The sequence below is a fragment of the Pinus tabuliformis genome, chromosome 1_2 (genome assembly GCF_031772625.1).
Source record: "Pinus tabuliformis cultivar Carrire ecotype Pingquan chromosome 1_2, CPIR1, whole genome shotgun sequence".
Classification (NCBI taxonomy): domain Eukaryota; kingdom Viridiplantae; phylum Streptophyta; class Pinopsida; order Pinales; family Pinaceae; genus Pinus; species Pinus tabuliformis.
Genome location: NC_142298.1, coordinates 977154808 through 977181121, shown reverse-complemented (window position 1 = coordinate 977181121; position 26314 = coordinate 977154808).

Below are 26314 nucleotides of genomic sequence, written 5' to 3'. Positions count from 1 at the left end.
GTTGGGGGGCGGATACATTCATATTCATATTTTGTCATATTCATATCACATTCAATAGCCCACATACTTTCAAAAGATATTAACTATTACATTATTGTTATGAGCATACAAAGGCGTTTCAAAAGTTTTGAAAAGATAATTGGATACAAACACAATCATGGTTGTCACACAAGAACCAACTATGAGGCAATCCAATAAAGATATACTTTGCAACAATAATCAAATTATCATTATGAAAAGTTCAAAAATAAAAAATGAATGCAACAACAAAATATGGTTGTAACACAAGAACCAACCATGTTGCAATTCAACTAAAAGACTTTGCACAACTATGAAGTTATCAAATGATATCATGCAAAGTTAAGCCAAAGCTCAAGGATAAAAAAATAATGTAATAGATTGCATGAGGACATGCAATAGCTTCAGTTGGGGGGTATGTTGGGCCTTGAAATTGTCATTCACTTCCATTATATTTTCACTTATATTTCCATATTGTCATCTTCACTCCACCTCTATTTCATTATATTTACCTTACCATTATCATTAGTGGGTCACATTTATGTTTTTCCAAACTTTATTAATTCTTAGCATTTTTAAGTGAATTTATAGTTAAAAATTAGAAAATAATGTGCATATGCTTATACCTAACAAATGGGATGAGATTGTTGACATGTGTAGGTCAAAAGGAAGCTTCTAAAAGACCCTTATGTGGCCTCCCAAAACCAATTCGAATTTGAGTGAAGAAGATCATGGGATCATGAGGATATGTGTCTCATTTCCTATTTGTATTGAAACTCTAAGAAGACATGTGTCTTATCATTTCCTATTTTGATTGTAACTCTAGAGATATGGGGAGAGATTCATAGACTCTCATTAATGAGATAGCTTCTCATCTTTTTGTATAAATAGGGGAAGTTTTTTCCTATAATTTTCATGTGTAAAATTGGAGTTATGCTCAACCTTTGAATACAAAATTAGATTGTGGCACCTTACTCATGATTGTTCCTTCATTTTGACTTGGTTTTGCTTACATATGGAGCATCTCGATTTACCATCTCTCACACTTTTAGATCAACTACCTAAAATGTGTGAGATTTAATTGCTTTTATAGATTAAAGTTCATTTGCTTTCTTAGTATTAGTTTTAGAATGATTGTGTAATATTTGTTTTTTTTAAACATTTCAATAGGAAAGATTTATGTATTTTCCAATTGGATTAAGTTTGAGGCAAGAGCTCATAGTTATTTAGTTTTCATTCATGTTCTGTTATTTACTTTCTTAGATCAAACTATCAATTCATTGTATAATTGAATAAAAGATCAGGCCAAGAAGGTGACTTCAAATTGGGTGATTGAATGTTCAACCTATGTAATCATTGAGCTTTACTTTTTCGTGCTTTTATATTTGTTTTTCCTCATTTAATTGCATTAATTGATATTCCTAAAGATCATTCTAAGAAATTGATTTAGTCATATTTCACGATTGAGTGGTTGAATATTTAATACATGCAATTACTGAGTTATTTTTTGCACACTTTACTTGCTTTTCTAAGACATTAGAAGTTAAAGTATAAATAGTTTCTTACATGTCATCTCAAGAAGGTAACACTTCATAATTGAATGTTGGAGTAACTAAGTATACATTAGTTGTTTTTTATTTCACAGGTTAGTTGAATTTCATTTGCATTATTTGATTTCATAGATTATATGAATTGGTTTTCCTTATTTTGTAGTTAGATTGATCTAAACTAAAAGACAATTTCTAGCACATACAGTGCACACATGCTTCACAAGTTTACGAAACCCCCGGGTTGACAAATTAAATGACAAGCAATCACTTTGCCCCAACATTTAGGCGCCGTTGCCGGGGAAGTGTTCATAGGAACTAGCTTTCAGTTTAGAGTGTATTTTATTTGCTTTTGTTTTTACTAACCATTTATGAACAAAGGATCTATAATGCAGCGCAAAGACTACATTGAGGAATGGTATCAAGAAGCGGTTACGCCACAATATTAATTAATTCTTCAATAGATCCTTGCGGCAAATCGAAAGGTCAAGTTGATTTCGCATATCCTTACAAACAATCAAGTACATTTTTCAAGTTGGAATGAGCATTTCAAAAACTCTAATCCGTAAATGGCTTCGTTGGAAGCATGAATATACTTAAAGAATAAAAATAAAAAATAGTTTTTAGATAGATAGAAAAAATAAAAATAAATTTTTATAGTTTTTAGGATAAATTTGATGTTTTGTGGTGCAGTAACAACCATCCATCTACTAACCCTTGGTAGGAAATATTTGCAATAAAATAAATGATTGAGAACGAGTGGAAGTGAAGATCACGAACAACAATGTAAGGTATGAGATCAATTCTTTTCATTTTATTTTTTCAAAATTTACAGAGGAATCGATTAATAAAATCTTGACTATGCTAACAAAATAAAAAAAATCTCAAGTATGTTCTCCTTCTGCACTTTGTGTGACTTGGAGGATCAGAAAAAAGAAATTGTTTTGTTAGTGTATCATAAAAAGATTATTTAGCTACAGAATGCAATTCTGCAGCTAATTTATGCTTTCATCATTTCATTTGATTTAGTTTTTATAATAAACTTTAAATAATAATAATAATAAAAATAAAAATTGTTTTGTTTAATGAAATATATATGTTTTTTTATTTTTTATTTTTTGAAAGTATAACATATATAATTTTAATAACAAATCAATTAAAAACAAAACAAAACACATCCTTCAATACCAGCTACATGTATGGTGACTGCAAAATCTACTGATAGACTCCAATTTAATTTGCGCCTAAAAAATGTTGTAGCAGTGTTAAACACTAGGAGTTTTGGGAAAAACGGTCAATTGGCATTTATGATTTGAAAGTCAAAACCTCTGAAGAATGCTGCAAGACTTGCAAATCCATATGCAAAAATGATGATCCTTACCTTTGTAATGAATGAGTTTTCTATGGGGATACAAAAATGATGCGGTTAGATTTCTTGCGCAGATCTTTGGATCGGTAACTTCATGATCAAAACTCACTGGTTCAATTTCTTCAAAGCGATGTCCCATCTTTTATCTCATTCCAGATTTCGAGTCCCCCAGAATTGCCCATAGGACGGTTGATATAGTTAGATCTTCCCTTTTCCCTTGTTGGAAGACATCCACGCAGCCACAAGCCCAACCTTGAAAACCTGCAAATCAAAACCACCAGAAATTGATTTTGGTTGCCGGAACATTTCCAGAAAACGTAATTGTTTTGACAAACGATTTTAAAACATGTTTTCTGAATAAACCAAGGTGAACTAGCAAAATCCAAGACATGGGTTTTTCCAGAACAAGGGAAATTAGGTAACCCAAAAACCGTTTTCTAGATTTTGCAACCAATTGAGAGAATTTTGCATTTCTTTAGAACCCTATTTTGTTGTCTGTGTGAAAAAACAAAAACAAAAACAAACGATTTTTATATATACACAGTGAACGGTTTCAGCCAGGAGAAAGAATGTTGGGAAAAGCCTTCTTATCCATTCACCACCAACATAATTAATAAAAAGGTTCTAATAAGCTGACTGCTCAACCTCACATCAAAACCTGCAAATCCAACCACAACAAATGATTTTAGTTGCTAGAGCATCACAGAAAATGTAACTGTTTTGACACACGATTTTAAAACGCAAATTCTGAGCAAACCTAAGGAAATTAGAAAAATCCAACACATGGGTTTTTTTCGGGAACAGGGTAAATTAGGTAACCTAGAAATGGTTTTCCGAATTTCACAACCATTTGAGAAAATTTTATGGTTCTTCGGAGCCTTGTTTGCTAGATTTCGTGGAAAAAAACGAGTTTTTAATTAATGAACAAAGGCAATTGCAGCCCTGATCTGATCTCCCTGATCTACAGGAGGTAGATCTGCCACTAGGAGAGATTTTTGTTGGTAATTCCCTTGATTTTTCCACCACTACTAACGCCTCCATTGTTTCTGTTGCTGGTCCCCATTGTCATTATGCTCATCTCACCAAACAATAACCAGCTTGCAGAGTATGTCTGACATGGCGATAACAACTCTCTAGCCGAGTGAGCTCTCCAATGGGATCCTGAAGGCTAATGCTACCCACAGACTCCACAAAGCAACTTTCCACCCTATCCCACGACGGATTTCTCTCACCAGGATTCCAAATGGTCTCGGTATTAAAGGTTTTGGAGTTTTAGCTTGTAAAGAGGAGAGGCAATTAAGAAAGCCATTAGCAGTAAGATTTTCAAGCACCAACTCTCAAGAAAGTGATGCAAGAACGAATCGAAAGTTTGAAGAGGATGACACTGGAAGAAATCCTCTGGTTCTTACAATTATAGCAGGCATTGTGGGTTTTAGGATCAACAGTATTTTCAATAATTCGTCTTTTCTGGAAATGACCTTAACCTTCATCTTTGAAGTATTTGATTTGTGCTATTAGAGTAAATGTCTGGTTATTTTAGGTGTACCTTTTTTTTATTTTTTTATTTTAACGCTTTTGTTTTGTAATTTTAAATATAATTCCACGAACAATCTCATAAAATACAATTTCATAAAATATAATAAATATATATAATATATATATATATATATATATATATATATATATATATATATATATATATGTTTTATTTGCTAATTTTTCTGGAAGAGGCATTGATCAAATTGTAGATTGGACTGGTTATTTGTTCATAACAAAAATGCATAGCTATGTGTACTTAACTATCTGTTTAGGATTTTAGCTATAGAAACTGCGCAATTCTGCAGCTGAAAAACCTCATGACAATCTTCATTGTTTTAGATAGAGGAGGAATGACCTGTTATAGAGTTTTTGTGAACCCAACGTTTCAGACTACCAAGTGAGTCCATCATCAGGGGACGCATCCCTTGATGATGGATTCACTTGGTAGTCTGAAACGTTTGGTTCACAAAAACTCTATAACAGGTCATTCCTCCTCTATCTAAAACTATCCTCCCCTGTATGGATTCATTATTTAACAATTTTCATTGTTTCAACCAAATTTCAAATCGGCCTAACTTTCTCATACGACATCGGATTTCGACGATTCAAGCATCGTTGGAAAGATATCGACAGGATCTACATAATTAAAAATCTATCATCCGAGTTTGCATAGAAAAATAATGAATAAATTATGGACAAGACACAACAGGTAACATGAGGCACTAGTTTCAATACAGGTAAAAAAAATTCATTTGGTTTTCTTTCGTGAATTTGTTTTGTTAGTACCAATTCTCAATTTTTTTGTGTGTAAATGTCATTAATAGAGAAGATTGATCACCTCTCTCTTGATAATGTTACATTCCATTGCAGAAAAAGTACTAGTTTTTTTGCAGGTTCCACGAGGAAGAATAGATTACCATAACCAAACAATGTCTCTCACAAAGACCATATTTATTTCACGAGAGCATGATCAAAGCAATATCAAAGATGAAACATCAAAAGCATGAGCATATGATGTCAGATCAGATACAACACTTTAGAGCTTTCGGATGCCAGTCTCACTATTTCATTCCTTCTTTTTCAGTCAATAAAACCTTCTCATTTTCCTTCACTGCTTATTTTCTTTCACAATCATTTTCCTGCCTTGCTTTCACTAACTTATAAACCACAAATAAAAGAAAGAAGCTCACCTACGTGCTTATTGCCCATTTTCATCTTCCATTTTCATTTTTCCTTTCCTGTGCTTTTCAGTTCGCAAATAAACCTTGCTTCAATGCAAATCATTGAGTCCATAGTCCTTTGAGTCTAAAATCCTTGCAAAAACAAAAACACCTTGAGGCTTGCATGCCTTAATGGCAAGTCTTCATGCCGATGAACAATGGTAATACATTAATGTCCCTTATTCATCGGATCTTCTCGGTACTCGACAACAACAAAATTATTTGTACCTAACAAGATGTGTTTGGGCATCTTGACTCTCATTGCATCAATGGTGAGAGTTCTCGTGTTGACTAGTGGCATTCATTAATGGCCACTAAGTCAACAATTTCCTGCTATGTTCAATATCAGAACATCTATTAACATAGCAAGAATTGTGCCAATGAGTTTTGAAAACATGAAGACTATCATTTTCAACATTTTGGAGCAAATGTATAAGACATGCAGCTGGGGAATCAGCTGACAGTTGCAAAATCAAATAATAGTTGCCGAATCATATGGCAGTAGCAAAATCAACACCATTTCGCAACAGATTCAACAAGTTTCAATAAAAGCAATAAAAAGTCATCTTGACTCTTTTCTCCATGACTTGTCCAACCACTTGAAGAAGATTATGATCAGAATTTTGCAGCCACCACACATACAACTCATCCATTTTCAAAGGGTAAGTTAAGGTACGTCATTTTCTAACTTTTTACCATAGAATTCCTTGAAAAGCTAGAATGATAATTTTTGGAAAAAAACATTTCTCTTCCTCATCTCATAAAATTGCCAATATCATCAGTTGGGGGGGGGGGGGATACATTCATATTCATATTTTTCCATATTCATATCACATTCAAAAGTCGACATACTTTCAAAAGATATTATCTATTACATTATTGTTATGAGCATACAAAGGCGTTTCAAAAGTTCTGAAAAGATAATTGGATACAAACACAATCATGGTTGTCGCACAAGAACCAACTATGATGCAATCCAATAAAGATATACTTTGCAACATTAATCAAATTATCATTATGAAAAGTTCAAAGATAAAAAATTAATGCAACAACAAAATATGGTTGTAATACAAGAACCAACCATGTGGCAATTCAACTAAAAGACTTTGCACAAGTATGAAGTTATCAAATGATATCATGCAAAGTTAAGCCAAAGCCCAAGGATAAAAAAAATTAATGTAATAGATTGCATGAGGACATGCAATAGCTTCAGTTGGGGGGGGTATGTTGGGCCTTGGAATTGTCATTCACTTCCATTACATTTTCACTTATATTTCCATATTGTCATCTTCACTCCATCTCTATTTCATTACATTTACCTCCATTTCATTGCATTTACCTTACCATTATCATTATTGGGTCACATTTATGTTTTTCCAAACTTTATTAATTCTTAGCATTTTTAAGTGAATTTAAGGTTAAAAATTAGAAAATAATGTGCATATGCTTATACCTAACAAGTAGGATGAGATTGTTGACATGTGTAGGTCAAAAGGAAGTTTCTAAAAGACCCTTATGTGGCCTCCCAAAACCAAATTCGAATTTGAGTGGAGAAGATCATGGGATCGTGAGGATATGTGTCTCATTTCCTATTTGTATTAAAACTCTAAGAAGACATGTGTCTTATCATTTCCTATTTTGATTGTAACTCTAGAGATATGGAGAGAGATTCATGGACTCTCTTTAATGAGATAGCTTCTCATATTTTTATATAAATAGGGGAAGTTTTTTCCTATAATTTTCATGTGTAAAATTGGAGTTATGCTCAAGCTTTGAATACAGAATTAGATTGTGGCACCTTACTCATGAATGTTCCTTCTTTTTGACTTGGTTTTGCTTACATATGGAGCATCTCGGTTTACCATCTCTCACACTTTTATATCAGCTACCTAAAATGTGTGAGATTTAATTGTTTTTATAGATTAAAGTTCATTTTCTTTCTTAGTATTAGTTTTAGAATGACTGTGTAATCTTTGTTTTTTTTTTAAACATTTCAATAGGAAAGATTTATGTATTTTCCAATTGGATTAAGTTTGAGGCAAGAGCTCATAGTTATTTAGTTTCCTTTCATGTTTTGTTTTTACTTTCTTGGATCAAACTATCAATTCATTGTATAATTGAATAAAAGATCAGGCCAAGAAGGTGACTTTAAATTGGGTGATTGAATGTTCAACCTATGCAATCATTGAGATTTACTTTTTTGTGCTTTTAGATTTGCTTTTAAGATCCTCATTTAATTGCATTAACTGATATTCCTAAAGATCATTTTAAGAAATTGATTTAGTCATATTTGAAGATTGAATGGTTGAATATTTAATACATGCAATTTCTGAGTTATTTTCTACACACTTTACTTGCTTTTCTAGGACATTAGAAGTTAAAGTATAAATAGTTGCTTACACATCATCTCAAGAAGGTAACACTTCATAATTGAATGCTGGAGTAACTAAGTATACATTAGTTGTTTTTGATTTCACAGGTTAGTTGAATTTCATTTTCATTATTTGATTTCATAGATTAGATGAACTAGTTTTCGTTATTTTGTAGTTAGATTGATCTAAATTGAAAGACAATTTCTAGCACATACAATGCACACATGCTTCACAAGTTTAAGGAACCCCCGGGTTGACAAATTAAATGACAGGAAATCACTTTGCCCCAACAACAGTCTCTTTTTCCATGCAATCCCCTACATCATACTGCCATAAACAGACAATTGTCAGTACATAAATAAACATAACAATACACTAGTTACCTTACCTTGTTGTACCAAGCATGTTGTCTTGCAACTGAACACATATATGCCATCTCTCAAGGGACTCCAATTCCCTTGACATATCTAGCTATAACTAGACACCAATTGTTATATCTGTCAAATACATGTCCATGAATATAGAACATATCCACATAATTTCAAATAAAATCAAGGTTAAGAAGACTTCATGTATATAAAACACTCATTCATTTGGAATTAGGGTTTCCAATCATATCCAAAGGAATTCTTGCCCAATTCCTTTTTTTAATCCTTTTTACCTTGTTTCAATTGAGTCTTACTATGTATTGTCACACCACCTAACTGTTAGTTATATAACACATCAACTACCACCTTGTCAAGCTAATACTAAGCATGTTGCCCTGCAACTTCTCTCACATGTCAGTCTCTCGTTCCAAAGATCAAGACATCATGTATATTATTTTGAAATAAACCTTTACCTAGTCCAGCAAGCATGTCATACTCAATAATCAACTCACATTCATTAGTCAAAATACATAATGCTACTACTATCACCTACTTACAATCAAGAACATATCAACTATCTCAACACATATGTGTTATTACAACCATCATAAAACAAAATCATTACTTCATGCAATCTTACATACACATAGTCATATTATGTAATTCATCAAACATTAAACCAAATTATGCAATTCATAAAACATTAAACCAACTTGCAAACATACCATGTTAAATTAATCAACTAAATGACATAATCAAACAGTCAAGCACCAAATATATGACATAAGAAAACTCATACCTTAATGTATCATAGGGGAGGCTATCTTGTCTGCACAACCAATCCAGATTAGCATGATATAACTTCACAACATATCAACTCAATCATAAATAAGGTCATGATATACGTGACAGGAACTAGCTAACATGTTCACATCATAAGCTCATAAACATTTGTCATTCATGCATAACAATCACGTATGTACGATTATTCTAGATTAATATGACATAATATCACAACATATTAACTCAAACATGAATGTCATAACCTTAGCCATTTGCATAGACTAATCGGAATTAGTATGATACATATAACATCAAGATCTTAATGTAATAACCCTAATCATCAAGTTACTAGCATATAACAACAATAGGTTATATATCATGCTCATCATAAACATATAACCTAATCATCAAGTTATCTAACATGAAACAACAATAGCAATGCATACTACCACAGGTTACTATCATTCATGACTATCTAACACGTGTATATGACTACACTGATCACTATAATTTATCATACATGTAACCATAAGAATAATAGAATGACAAACATGTATATAACCCTAATGCATATAACAATCCATTAACTAACATACATGCATGCCAAGCATACAATACTTGTGTGATGATCATCTCTTACCCCAAATTCAAGTGTTGTAATCTCGCTTTGGTGATCTACATCTCCTGCTCTATCTCAATCAACACATTATAATCATAACATAACAACTACAACATGATGACCTAACATGCATACAATGACCTCACAATGCATGTTTGACCTACTATACATGCATAATTATAACCATGAAAATGCATGCATAGTAACATATAGATACTAATATACATAACAAATGCATATACAACCATACACTCATGACGACACATTCCAAAACAACAACATCAACCTTCACATGATGATATCACTACAACCATGATCAAAACCATGCAAATGCAACAAGCACATGGACTACAAGCATAAGGAATGCATATGAAACTGAAATGAATGCATGACCAACACACCACCCATCCAGTTTGAGGGGTGAACCATGCTCTGATACCACTTTGTAACACCCTCCTCCCACATCTACCCAAGTAACCGACCAACCGGGGTAACCATGTGACAAGAAGTTACTATGATATGATTTGACCTCCTAAGTCATGTTAAGGAAGTGGAATTTACGGAAACACACCATACAAACCTTCCACATCAGCAACATGACTCTCAGGAACCATCCCAACCTCTCTAGTAACCAACCTTTGGGTCACAATGAGTCTTTAGACCAATTAATCCCTGGACTCTCCCATGATATGGGCCTTCCAGTGTCCAAAGGGCTCTGGACGCTCCCACAACATGACATGCCAGCGTCCATGGAATATTTTTCTCAGTGTTGTGCCAACTTTCCTAAGATTTGAGCCACTTTTTCAGACCTAGAGCCTGGGTCACTGCCCAGAACTAAATGACACCTTCAGAACAGAAAGATAACAAGGAAATGATGATACAAATGCAATTACTTAAACAAACCCTTGGCTGGACCCCTACTAGCCATGACAAGAATTTCATTAAACATATCACAAATATGTAATCTATAGGTGTAAACAATAGATCTAAGCATAGGGGTCTCATACTCATTTGAGAATCACTAAGAAGCATTGATGCCTCAACACATTAGATGTAGTTTTAGCCATTAGGCCATAAATACATTTTTACATTCATTTACAAATCAAAACATGAGGAGAGCCATACATCATCAATGCCATAATACATGCTTATAACCAGCATAATAACCACAAAAATATCAAGGATACATTAGCCATAGAATCCACATATAAGCCAATAATCATGAAATAATAAGGAGAAATAACCTCATATTAATGATGCAAAATCCAACCTGGTATGGGACTACCACATTCCACCTGACCATAGACATGGCTGAGCCAAATCTCTTTTCAGTCAATCACCCCCGTACCATATTCCAAGCATGAATGTGGGATCTCATAGGACACACCAATCAAAAACCATCTAGGGCTTCCAAAGACCATACCATCTTAACCCATAAAACAATGATTCCACCTCATGATCAGACATCACAAAACCATCATGAAATTGGTCTCTACTCAAGCCTTCCAGGGCTCTAGAGCCTTTGTTCCAACCAAGGCTTCCAGGACTAGTAACTCAACCCACAACTTACACAAGGCTCTAGAGTGTTTGTCCAACCAAGGCTCTAGGACTAGTAACTCAACCAACCAAGGGTTCCAGAGTGTTTGTCCAACCAAGGCTCCATGACTAGTAACTCAACCCCAGCTGTTACAGGGCTCTAGAGCATTTTCCCGACCAAGGCTCCAGGAACTAGTAACTCAACCTAAGCTAAAGGAAACATGAGAACCAACCAAAACAAAACAAAGAAATAACCCCACAATCACCATGGCTATTTAGGAAATGGCAAGGCTAGGAAAATACATTGTCAATCCAGGAAATCCTCTATTCCAATGATAGATCGTGACCAATAAACCACATGCATACGCCATGCATGCCAAAACTAGTGAGAAAAACATACATGCAACTTGGTACCTGCAAGAAAAACCCACTGTAGTTGTTGATCCCGATGTCCTCTTGCACTTTCCTTCTCTTCATTTGCTTTCTTTCTCATCCAATTATGCCACACTCTCCAAGAGTGCTCCAATAAAACTCTAAGTTTCCAAGAGTATGAGAGAGAGAGAGAATAGAGAGAGAGCTCCAAAACTGAACTGACAAAAGTCTACATTAATCAAGCTTGCCCACTAATCCTCAAAATACGTTTTATTAATAAAGCCTCTATTTTTTTCATTTTCCATTATTTTCCTTCATTTTCTCCTCACATGCAACCTGTGACCTTTCACTTTCCTTTTCTCCTAATTCACTTTATTTTCATAAAGAAATGTGCAAAATACCATTTTGTCTTTCCAAAGCCTTTTCCATTACCTTTTCTTATTTCCTTAGCCATAATAAACCAAATGAACACCCACTAGAATGTTTTGCCCACAATTCAACTTAGAATATGTGTCCCATGATTGTGGTCTTATATTTTTTACATGAATTTTTAACCAGGGTTGTTACAGGTGTGTTGGTCATGCATTCATGTGAGTTGCATATATGTTTTCTCTATGCTTGTGCTCTATGTACTTGTTGTGTATGCATGGTATTGGCCATGGTTGCAGTGGTGTGGCCATGTGAAAGTGGATGGTGTGTTGTTAGATGTGGTCATCATGAGTGTATGTCGATTATGCATTTGGTATGCATGTCAATGTCTATATGTTGTTTTGCATGCATTACCATGGTCATGGTTATGCATATATAGTTGGTAAGCGATGCATCATAATGTTCATTGTTGTGATCTTGTATCATCATGATGTTATTGATATGTTATGACACTGATGTGATGGCCGAGATAAAGCAAGATATGTAGATCATCAAAGCGAGGTTGCAACACTGGACCACAGGGTAAGAGCATATTGTCATACAAGTTTATATGGACCTAGGTATGCAGGTATGTTGGTTAATAGTTGTTATATGCATTATGGTTATGTATATTCCTTCCATTATATTGATGTTATGGTTACATATATGATAAATGCTAGTTGATCAGTGTAGTCATATGCACATGTGCCGGATAGTCATGAAGGATAGTAACTTGTTGTTACATGCATTGTGGTCATATGCATGACGATTATGGTCATTGTACCTAAGATCTTGATGTTATACATATCATACTAATATGGATTTTTCTATGAAAATGATTGTGGTTATGATACTAAGGTATGATTCGATACATTTGTGATACTGTGTCGTACTAATCTAGATTGACTGTGCAAATTGATTGTTATACATGCATGACAATTGTATATGAGCTTATGATGTGAACATGTTAGCTAGTTACTGTTATGGACATCATGACCTTATCTAAGTTGTTGATATGTTGTGAAGTTATATCATGCTAATCTAGGTTGGTTGTGCAGACAAGATAGCCTCCCCTGAGATACATTAAGGTATGAGTTTTCTTATGTCGTCTATTTGGTGTTTGAATGTTTGATTATGTTGTTTATCTAGTGTTTGATTTTTTGGTGTCTATTATGTCGTCTATCTATTTTTTGAATGTTTGATTACTTGCATGATATGGGCATGTGTCTATAATATTGCATGAATTAATGATCTTGTTTTAAGACAGTTGTACTAACACATATGTGCTGAGACAATTGATATGCACTTGAGTGTAAGTAGGTGCTAGTTGTAGTAGTATGATTAATTATTGTTAGTTGATTATGACATGGTTGTTGGTCTTGGAAAATGTTGATTTCAATTAATAGACATGATGTTTTGATCCTTGGAACATGTGGCTGACGTGTGTGTTTAGTTACAAGGCAGCGTGTTTGGCACAACAAGGTAAGATAACTGGCAAATTATGAATTTAGGCTTATGTGATCCATACTGAATTATTGAGAAGCTTTCAGCAATAATCACATAGGAGAAGATTTTTCGATGTGTTTCAAACCAACCAATGTGGTTGATCGTCAAGACAAGATGGAGAATCAAATCATGGCATACAATTAAGTAGAGCGCAAAGTAGAGACAATTAATTTACAACGTTAGATTGTAACAACTAGTTTTGACTCGATAAATATAGATTATTAATAAACCATTTTGAATGTTAAATTTAACTATTAAAATGAATTTATTTATTTATTTATTAGACAATAAAATAATAGTAAAAAACTAAGAATATCTAAAAATCAAACAAACGAAATAATATCTAAGGGTCAAACTTAAATAATATTATTAAAAATAAATTAATAAATAAATATATTAAATAAAAAAACACAGTTAATGATAAATATAGTTTATTAGTAAAAAAAAGGATATTAAATTTGAGTGTTAGAAAAAATAAATTTATTTAATTAATTAATAAATTTGTTTATTTATTTATTTATTAGTCAACAAACAATAAAATAATAAGTCAACAAGTAAGAATATCTACAGATCAAACTAAGGAAATTATTATCTAAATAATATATATATATATATTAAAAAAAAATTATAAGGATATAGAGAGTAAATAATAAAAATATTAAGAAGATAAGGTCGGAACCCAACAACTACTAATTGTCTAGCTATCGTCTCTATTAAGATTACTTGACCTCCTTTCGATTTCTATGGCCTCCCTAAACATATAGTGATGGAAATGATTAATCTTAGTAATGATCTAGACCTCTTCATTGTAGATATGTTGTTTAGATTTTTCAGCATGTTTTGGTAGAGCTGAGGACCGATTCTTCCCATGTTTGATATCGGTTGCATGCTCATGAATCCTTATCCTCTATCAACAATCCATGCACTATTTAGGTGGTTCGATCCTAGGTGACAACACTAACGTCCTTTTTTATTTATCTTTGCACGTTTTTCAACCATTCATTACATTCATCTGCTACTACAAGTACTTGATCCTGAAGGTCATCCCATGGCTTTCTATCCTCGCAGAGCTTATCAATTTTCTCTCTGAGTTGTGATTTTTTTTGTATTACGCTCTTCTTATCAACAAACCTCATTGTATCCATGCTTTAATCGATCTAATGGATCCACTTATCAACCTTTAATATTTTCTCAGTGGCCCATTATACAAATGGAACTACTGTTAGAACTTTCCTTAATTTATCGCCTTGCTCAACCATGTTCTGACACCATCTCTCGTACTTGGCCATTTTTTCCTACATTTGTTGAACTAGTTCCCTACATTTTCGTTCTTCCAGTGGTGTTTGTGGTTGTTAGGGTGCCTCTACTTCTGTCCCTTGTGCCTTCAGGCCTTGTATCGCCTCCCTAATATTTTCCACCATGTCCTTGGATAGAACGAAGTCATCGACCCATGGAAAATTTTAGGGGCGAATATTCGCAAGTGGGCTAATTTTCCATGTTTTTTTCACAAAAATATTCGCTAATTTTCATTTTTTCTAAAAAAATTCTACCTAAATTTTATAGTATAAAATTATTTTACCTTATAAAAAGATTTTATTTTTTTTATAGAGACTATATAATGAATCTTTGGAAATTTGAATAGTTTTTAGAAAAATATCACTAATCACTTTACAATTCGCATGGTAGGGACTAGTAAGATTTGCTAAGGTTTCTAAACTTTAAGATAAATTTCCATGCTTAAAATTTTCCCTACATCGACCAAACCCTCTATGTGTTCCCCATAAACCTGTGCGAAGGCAATGCACCATTCTTCCCTGTCTTTTATTAGCTTCTCTTTTTCTTGGTGCAACTACTCAGTTTTATGCATCTGTTCCAACTTTCCTTTATTCACATTCAATCTATTGTGTAATTCCTGTATTTTGTTGCGCTACAACTGAGTCAACTCCTCCATGCCCAACCATGACATTATAAGGTTGATTTGAGTCATATTTGGGATGCTTTGTTGTGAAACCCCCTCCCATTTTTATAAAAAATTGTTAGGAAAACATAACATCTGCTTGGGCTACCAGGACAAGGATGCTTCAAGTGTAGGATGGTAAACCTGTGGCTAGACCCCAACAACGTGTAGACCTTTGAACTCTGACAGAACCACTTGCACGGATAGCTTGGTGCTCAACCCACTTACCATTTGTTGCAGCATGTCCAACTTTGTTGTTTCCACATCCTCCATGAGAAAATGGAGGATGGGATTTTAATTGTGGAATGATGGGAGCACGCGATATGGATATGGGCCGTCGGATATGGAGGTGGGAGATCGGAAGGTTATCACGTGGCGGAGTTGGGGTGTGGTTGGTGGGGCCTGGGGATTAATAATGCGGCGGGTTACATATAATCAAAGGTTTAGTGAGGGTCGAGGATTTATATAGTGGGGGGTAATATACATAAAGCGAGACTATAGGTTAGGAAATAACTTAGGATAAGGGGGTTTAGTGGGTTTTTAAGGGAAAAAGGGAAATTAATAAGGGGAAAATGATTTCTAAAGGGTAATGTCTAGGGAAAAGTGTGAAATCAAAGGGAAAAAGGGTTAAAATGAGGGGAAAGGGTATTTTTACAAGGGAAATGAAAGGGAAGGGTCATAATGAAGGGAAAGTTAGTGAATGAGAAGTAATGAAGGGGTAATGGAGAGAATTTTAGACATGCAAGGGGTTGAGTGAAATGAGAGGAAGTTAGTGAATGTGCCGTAGTATTTAGGCCTAAAATTATATAGAACCTTTTAGGGTAAATACCCAAAGTAATACACAAATTTTGTGAATGTCCTCTTTCCTTTGATAGTTCCTCTTGCACATGAAACATTAGATTTTGAGCTAGCAACCTTATGCATTCCAAAACATCTTCTACCTACCCTTTATTTATCCTAGCATTTTCTCTTCATTTATTGGGTGCATTTGAGCTTGCTGACCCTTTATTCCTTTTTCTTTTGATAAGCAAACTATCTAATTCTAACCTTATAACTTCCAAGGGCTCAGATTAAACTAATGAGCTCCTTATTATTCTCTACCTAACTACTGATCTACCAAGATTAAACAGTTTGGCTAGATCTTTATTTCTCTATCTATCAACATGAAATTTAAATCATGAATGAATCAAGATTAAACTGTTTGATCATCATGGATTGTGGCATTTTGACAAGCTGCACACAATCTTATTTGCAAAAAGTAAACTGAGAGGAGTGGCATTTGAATGTGCACACTTTCATGATCTATTTTTATCTCTTTTTGGTGGGGTTCATATTTAATATTCTTTTTTGATCTTTGTTTCTTTTTGTCCTTTGATTATTTTTTTAGGACATACCCTCTTTACATTTTTTAATATGGGAAAACATTTGCAGAAAAGCAAAGGTATGTACAATATTACAAGACTTAACATAGTCAATTCAAAATTATGATCCCTATTATTATAGGAACCTAATAGTGGCTCCACTTGGGGGTGACATCTCCTTGTAAGATGTCAAGAACATCGTCGACTAGTGGCCTGATCCATTGGGCCAATCCCGAGCCTGCCACTGCTTTGTTATATAATCTCTGTGATAATCTGACACATGTTGTACTGAAATCTGATCTGAAATAAACTTGCTGTTGAAAAACTAAATTTAATCAAATTGAAATCCTACCTACTTACTCTAATCAGCTGTCCAATTGCTGGTTAGGTAAAATGAAACAACCAATGCAACCATTCAAGCATCATATACATTGGTGGATTTTGCTGCTTGTGCTTGTTTGTGATTAAAACTGAAATTCTACAACCCAATATAACCTTGTCAACAAATGAGAAGATAAGGAAATACTTGATTTCCTTCGTTGACTCTAAAAATTGACAAAAGGATCTTCCAAAATATATACACTATTGTTCAACTAATTTAAGTAATTGTACAATTGTTCTGGATGGCCTCCATGCCATGAAACTGAAAAGTCATTTTTATCTTTACCCCCTGCAGATTTTCAGACGAGCTTTGTGATGATATTTCTACTGATTGAAATGTTTGACTCATGAAACCTTTATCATCTTGATCATGAATCTCATAGTTAGTGTTGAAATGTGGCAACAAGAATATTCCAATTTTAATTTGTCCTTGAATTAAAATTCTAATTTAGTCTCACCAGTTGCTTGAAAAATATTAATTAATTCATCTTGAGTTAATTAGTTGGAGAAATTCAAGTTAGAAGTATTTGTGAAGTCATGCAACGGCTATCCCTTAATTAAGGAGATAAGGATGAGTTGTATTTGAGTTGTAATTAGTTAACTCAGTTAACTGAGTTAAGTCCAGTTAAATTAGTTCCAAACAGTTTGAGGAACTAATTGTGAGTTCAGTTAGTTAATGCATGCATGCATCAAACTAGTGTACTCCAGATAACTGAAGACTCTCTCATAAATAACTCATGCATGTTAGTTCAAACAAAGACCCAGTTGAGTTTAAAGACAGGGACAGTTTACTATCAGTTGCAAGAATTTTCCTATAAGAAAATCTCTTGCATGTTGAAGGACTTCATTCCTTGAGATTTGCGCAGCTTTATAGTGTGTTGGAGCAGTGGGTGAGATCAGTGTCACACAAGGTTACAGTTGGATCACCCAGGGAAAAATGCGCAAGTAAATGGGAGGCTTGGAGAGTAGAGGATAGGCATATGAGTAGCCTATTCTGTCTATGATCAGCAGTGAGGGATTGTATTAAGAGATGGATAGATGTGAGAGCTAAAGCTGTGTGTAATCCTGATATATTTCCACTTGTATGATAATACAGATAGCGAGGTTTTTAGCTGAGGCTTTCCCCAGAGTATTCTCTTGTGTTTCACATGTATTGTTTCCTCTATTGGTTATATGTGTTCCATTTGATCTTTGCTCAAATTGATTAAGTTTCCGCAAGTTTGATTGTAGAAGTAGATTAAGTATTTTGCTTTAGTTATATTGCATAATCAGATCGATCTACAATGAGAATTTCTACATGGTATCAGAGCAAAGGTGATCGAAACTGTGAACAGTATACTGAGAAGGGAAAATTCGAAGTTTGAAGTTCTTGGATGTAGGTGCAAAATAAAAAATCAAATTCTTATCATACTTCAAAGTTCACCAATGGTGTTTAATGGCTTGACACTCGAGTATGCTCTGGATGGTAGCTCGAATTACATAACATGGAAAGATCGCATGGAAGCGGTATTAGAAGACAATGGTTTGAAGGTTTTCATTGATCAAGAAATCCCCAAGCCAGATGCAGCTAATGCACAAGAATTGGTTGAATGGAAGAAGTGTGTGGCGAAGGCGAGAAAGATTCTTTTGGAGGGAGTTTGAGACCATATTGTCTCGAGTCTCCATGGGAAGGAGACTTCGTTTTCAATGTGGAAGACATTGAAGGACCTCTATCAGAACAGTAACGACCAGAGGAAACTGGCGCTCAAGGGTAAGCTTCAGAAAATCAATATGGAGAAGGGAGATACTATTTCTACATATCTGAACAAGCTCACCACCTGCAGAGATGAGCTTGGTAGTGTGGGAATAACTACAGCCGATGATGATATGGTGAGTCTTGCTCTCCTCGGCCTTCCAAAGAGCTGGAATAACTATTAGGACTCTGTGAATGGAAGGGAGAAACTATCGGATTGGGAACGACTGTGGTTGGATCCGATGCAGGAGGAGATTAGGAATAGCACAAGAGATGGTTATTCATCTAAGCATGATGATGAAGAAAATCCGGCCTTAGCAAGTAAGGCAAGGAAAGGGAAAGGGAAGGCTTCCCATTCCAAATTGAATTCTTCTCATGGAGGGAAGAAGATTGGCAAATCTAAAGTGAGATGCTTTAAGTGTCATGAGATGGGCCATTATGCAACTAATTTCCCATTGAAGAAATCCAAGAAGGGATCCTCGAAAGGATCAGAAGGTGAGGCATTAGCCTCTTAGTTCGAATTGGATTTTACCCTCATCGCATGTATGGTTTCATCGATGGTGGGTTGTGTTTTGTATCTTGACAGTGGAGCCTCATTCCACATGACTGACGATAAAAGGTTTTTCAGTACCTTGGAGGAGAAAGACCTCAAGATGCGCATAGAGATGGGTGACGATGGAAAGTACAGTGTTTCAGGAGTGGGCATGGTTGCTTTTCAGAGGGAGCATGGATCTCCTCTCACGTTGACAAATGTGAAGTATGTGCCTGGACTGAAGAAGACGGTATCGGTCACGATGTTGGAGGACAAAGGCTACGATGTTGTCTTCAGTAAAGGAAAGGTGTTCCTGAGACACATAGCCATGGGTCAGACCAAGAGGATTGGGGTTCGAGTGAAGAATCTCTATAAACTAGAGGTAGATGACTGTGCTGCATTGAGTTAAAAAGCATAATTGGTGAAAAGCCAAGACATTGGCGAGTTATGGCATAGGCAGTTGGGCCACTTGCATCATGGGGTGTTGAAGATAATGCAGCAGATCTCTACCGGACTTCCCAAAGGTAAACTTGAGCAAGTGGACACATGCAAAGGTCGTACCTTGGGAAAGTATGCCAAGATTTCCTTTCATGATCGAGATAGTCGAGTTGAAGCAATCTTAGAGTGAGTTCATACTGATTTGTGTGGACCATTCTCGATAGCATCCACCGCGAAGCAAAGCTATTATGTGATTTTCATTGATGATTTTTCTTTTAAATGATGGATTTATTTCATGCAGAAGAAGGACCAAACCTTCTCAAATTTTTGTGAGTTCAAAGCTTTGGTTGAGAAAGAGTCAAGGAAGAAGATCAAGGCCTTGAGAAGCGACAATGGTGGAGAGTATGTCTCTCAAGAGTTTAGGGACTTCTGTGCAACGGAAGGAATTAAACGGGAGTTGACGGCACCTCATAACCCACAACAGAATGGGGTTTCTGAGAGGAATAACAGAACGATTGTAGGGGCAGCACGGGCGATGCTACATGACCAAGGCCGACCACTTCATTTGTGGGCTGAGGCATGCAACACATTGGTCTATTTGCAGAATAGGATCCCGCATCACATACTTGGGATGAAGACACTAGAGGAAGCTTTCTCCAGGAAGAGACCAAATGTGGGTCAGTTCAGGATCTTTGTCTCATCAGTATATTGCCATGTGACCAAGGATGCCCGGAAGAAACTTGACCCGACAGCTGAGTTGGGAATACTTGTGGGGTACACTGATACACCTCACAACTATCGGGTGTACTTGCCTACCAGTCGGAGGACAGTGGTTTGCAGAGATCTCAAGTTTGATGAGCAGAAGGCCATGCAAGTTTCCCTTGAGAGGGAGCTCCAACTACAAGCTGTGGAGGAACTGTTGGTTCCTAAGGAGGAGTAGCCTCAGACTGATGCGGAGCAGCCGCATGCATAGGTTCCAGGAGTGGAGACATCCACTCAAGCAGAGTCTTCCAGAGAGGGACGCAAGCGCACAAGAGAAGCTAACAGATTGTTGTCGGATGCAAGAGAGAATGTGGGAGAACCATCTTCTTAGCGCAGTCAAAGGAGGTCACCTGATAGGTACACTTGATACGTGGCCCTTGTTGGGGAATGTGTTGAGACCGAGCCATCTTCCTTTGAGGAAGCAGTGCAACAGCCAATTTAGGTGATGTTATGGTGGAGGAGTATGACTCCATAGTTCAAAACAATGTTTGGGAGGTGGTTCCAAGACCAGAGAACAAGTCAGTTGTGAGTTCCCATTGGCTTTACAAGGTAAAGCAAGCTGCTGATGGTAGTGTGGAGAAACATAAGGCGAGATTTGTTGCCCATGGTTTCTCATAGGTTGAGGGGATCGACTATGATGAGACTTTTGCTCCTTTCTCAAGGTACTCATCTATCATACTGATGTTGGCACTATCAACACAGATGGGTTGGAAGATCCATCAGATGGATGTGAAGACTGCATTCCTCAATGGAAAGATTGAGGAAGAGGTGTACATAGAGCAGCCGGAAGGTTTTGAGACCTTCGATCGTGAGTCACGTATGTGTCGAATCAAGAGAGCTTTGTATACGTTGAAGCAAGCACCTCGTGCTTGGTACACCAAGATCGACAACTACTTCACCGGGTTGGGCTTCACAAAGAGTGAAGCGGATGCGAACCTATATCACATCATTGTGAAAGGTAAGCCATTGATCATTGTCCTTTATGTTGATGATCTCATATTAACAGGTGATAATCAGTTGATCATGTCTTGCAAGGAGGACCTTGCAAGAGAGTTCGAGATGAAAGACATGGGTCTCATTCACTATTTCCTTGGCATGGAAGTGTGGCAGAAGGATGGGGAAGTGTTTGTGTCTCAAGGTAAGTATGCCAATGAGATACTCAAGAGATTCCACATGGAGAAGTGCAAGCCCATGTAGGCTCCTTTAGCAAGTAACTGGAGGAAGGAGGATGCTACTTCAGGAGAAGTAGTAGAGGCCACTGTGTATTGGCAGGTTGTGGGTTCACTAATGTATTTACTGAACACATGACCAGATTTGTGCTATGCGGTGAACCAACTGAGTCAAGCTATGGTTCAGCCTACCAAGATGTTTTGGAAGGCAGCTAAGCATGTTTTGAGATACCTCAGAGGCACATCTCAATATGGATTATGGTACATATAGACAGAGGGAGTGAAGTTATAGGGCTTCACTGATGCAGATTGGGTAGGGAGTCCATCAGATCAGAAGAACACATCAGGAGGAATTTTCAACCTTGGGTCAGCTACAGTTTCTTGGTACAACAGGAAACAGAGGTCAGTTGCACTCAGCTCAGCAGAGGCTGAATACATGGCTGCAAGTCACGCAGCATGTGAGGCCATTTGGATGCAGAAAATTCTAGTTGGTTTATTTGATCAGAGGATGGATCCAATATGGTACTTCCCTTTCAAATGCATCCAAAAAGTGATCAATGTCATTTAACCCATCATAGTAAGGCATATTTCTTACCTCTAATGATACACAGCGCAACGACTTGGTCATCATATTATATCGCAGCGTAGATACTTCATGCAGTCGATTCTGCCAGTGCTCTAGTTCTGTGATCTATTTCGATAATCAGAGTTGTATCAAACTCTCTGAGATGACAGGTCCAAGCACATCGACATCCAGTATCATCATCTCTGAGACTGCATGCCGAGGAGGATCATGTTGTTGCAGTATATTTCGACCAAGGAGCAAGATGCATACATTTTGACTAAGACATTGTCAAAGTGTAAATTCGAGTTCCATAGAGACAGGATCAGGGTGGCAGATAATCTTTTTCTTGTTGAGAGGGAGTGTTGAAATGTGGCAACAAGAATATTCCAATTTTAATTTGTCCTTTAATTAAAATTGAGAATTCAAATTCAAATTTAGTCTCACCAGCTGCTTGAAAATTAATTAATTAATTCATCTTGAGTTAATTAGTTGGATAAATTCAAGCTAGAAGTCTTTGTGAAGTCATGCAACAGTTATCCCTTAAATTAAGGAGATAAGGATGAGTTGTATTTGAGTTGTAATTAGTTAACTCAGTTAACTGAGTTAAGTCCAATTAAATTAGTTCCAAACAGTTTGAGGAATTAATTGTGAGTTCAGTTAGTTAATGCATGCATGCATCAAACTAGTGTATTCCAGATAACTGAAGATTCTCTCATAAATAACTCATGCATGTCAGTTCAGACAAAGACCTAGTTGAGATTAAAGACAGGGACAATGTACTATCAGTTGCAAGAATTTTCCTATAAGAAAATCTCTTGCATGCAGAAGGAATTCATTCCTTGATATTTGCGCAGTTTTACAGTGTGTTGGAGCAGTGTGTGAGATCAGTGTCACACAAGGTTACAGTTGGATCACCCAGGGAAAACTGCGCAAGGAAATAGGAGGCTTGGAGGGCAGAGGATAGGCATATGAGCAGTCTATTCTATCTATGAGCAGCAGTGAGGGATTGTACTGAGAGCTGGATAGCTGTGAGAGCTAAAGCTGTGTGTAATCCTGATATATTTCCACTTGTATGATAATATAAATAGCGGGGTTTTTAGTTGAGGCTTTCCCCAGAGTATTCTTTTGTGTTTCATGTGTATTTTTTCTTCTTCTGGTTATATATGTTCCATTTGATCTTGCTCAAATTGATTAAGCTTCCGCAAGTTTGATTGTACAAGTATATTAAGTATTTTTCTTTAGTTATATTGCATAATAAAATTGATCTACAGTGAGAATTTCTACAGTTAGTTAAATGAAGAAAATTTTTTATTGCATTCATTATCCAACATATAAGTTATTGTATCATAAAAAACTTGGAAGGATTGTTGCAACTTATTGCATATAGGTTTGAATGGAACTTCATAGATTTCTACAAGCTGCTCATCCTTTTCTTTAGAGATTTTATACCACATTTCCTTTAAAAATTGAAATGATTCAAAACATAGTGGTATAGAACTTTCCTGTGTCATTTGATCAGGTGTTTCAATGAAATTTGATAACTGTAGTTGTGAAACTGAAGAATCTTGATCAAGAGTTTCATTGTCTTCTTTGTTATCAATAACAATACCAAAAGACTACTGATTTTTTATTGATTTAAAGTTTTCTCTGATGAACTGAAATGAAGCTTTATCCTAGGTGACCTTAAGGAAGTGGAATTGACGAAAACACACCATATAAACCTTCCACATCTGCAACAGAACTCCCAAGAGCTATCCCAACCTCTCAGGTAACCAGCCCCTGGGTCCCATTGAGTTTTTAGACCAATTAACCCCCAAAATCTCCCATGATATGGGCATGCATGCATCCAAAAGGCTCTAGAAGCTCCCACAGCATGGTATGCCAACATCCAGGGACTTTTCTGCTCAATGTTGTGCCAGAGTCCCGGAGATTTGAGCCACTTTTTTAGGCCTAGGGCCTAGGTCACTGCCCAGAACTGAATGACACCTTCATAACAGAAAGATAACAATAGAATGATGACACAAATGTAATCACTTGAATAAGGGCTTGGCTGGATCCCTACTAGCCATGACAGACATTTCATCAAACATATCACAAATGTGTAGTCTACAGGTGTAAACAATAGATTTAAACATAGGGGTCTCATACTTATCTATGATTCGCTAAGAAGCATTGTTCCCTTATATCATTGGCTGCATTATCATCTATTAGGTCATAGATACATTGGTCATTCATTTACAACTCAAAACATGAGGAGAACCATACATCATCACTTTCATAATACATGCTTATAACCAGCATAATAACAACAGAAATATCAAGGATACATCAGCCATAGAATCCACATATAAACCAATACATTTACACATAAGATACCAAGGAGAAATAACCTCATATTAATGATGCAAAAGCCAACCCGTTATGGAACTACCACGTTCCACCTGACCATAGAATGGTTGAGCCAATTCTCTCTTAAGCCATTCACCCGCATGCCATAGTCCAAGCATGAATGTGGGACTCAAACCAAAAGAACCAACAAGGGCATCCTGAGGCTAAAACACCTCACCCTCATCAATAGAAACCAGGCTTTACTGCAATCCACACCAGATCACTATGCCAAAAAAGTAAACATGTAATAACATGATTTACCATGATCTCCACCATATCACTAGGCCAAAAAAAGCATGGATGCCACCATATTTATCCACCTACACCGTGAGGAATTTTACTGTCTCCTAGTCTCTCAGGGTTTACCGCAATCCGCACCAGATCACTAGGCCCTAAACTGAGACCCACTCTCCAGGATTTACCGCATATCTCATCCCAATATTACTAGGCCTGATGGAGAGCACCCCCCTCTAGGCTTTACCATATATCCCACCATTCACCAATCGAGGATTCCTGGGCCCACCGAGGTAACATGAAATCTAGCTTTATCGCAACCCATGGTTCAGTTCAGGGGTTACTAGGCCATGTGTTCTATTATTCAGAGATCTGCCTCACTCAACTTCGAATCCATCCGATAATCTAGCTCAACCAAAACATAAGAACCCCATCACACCATGGCTATCCAAAAATGGAAAGGCTAGGATGAAAACACTGTCACACCTCGAAAAACCCATGCCATAACAGTAAAATAACCACATGCAATACCATGCATGCCAAATTTAGCAAGGAAAACATACACGCAAATTGATACCTGCAAAGAATAATGTTGTAGTTGCTTGATCCTATTCTTCCTTGATTGATCCCTCCTTCCTCTTGCCTTCTTTTCCTTTCCTGATCCAATGCCAAAGTGCTCCAAGAAAAATCTAAGTGTCCAAGAGTATGAGAGAGAGAGAGAGAGAATGGAAGAGAGCTCCACCAAAAACCTATAAAAAGCTTGCAAACCAATCCTCATAAGCCTTTTTATCAATGAGGCCTCTATTTTCTTCATATTCCGTTATTTTACTTCAATTTCCTCCTCACATGCAACCAGTGACCTTTCACCTTCCTTTTCTCCTAATTTCCTTTATTTTCATAAATAAAATGCCAATTAATGCCTCATACCTTTCCAAATCCTTTTCCATTGTCTTTGCCAATTTCCTTAGCCATAATAAATCGAATGAACACCCACTAGGATGTTTTTCCCACCATTTAGCTTGGAATATGTGTCCCGTGATAGTGGTCTTATATTTTTTTACATAGATTTTTAACCAGGGCTGTTACAGAACCGTCCCCATTAGGGGAACACCGTCCTCTATGTTCAATGACACCTATA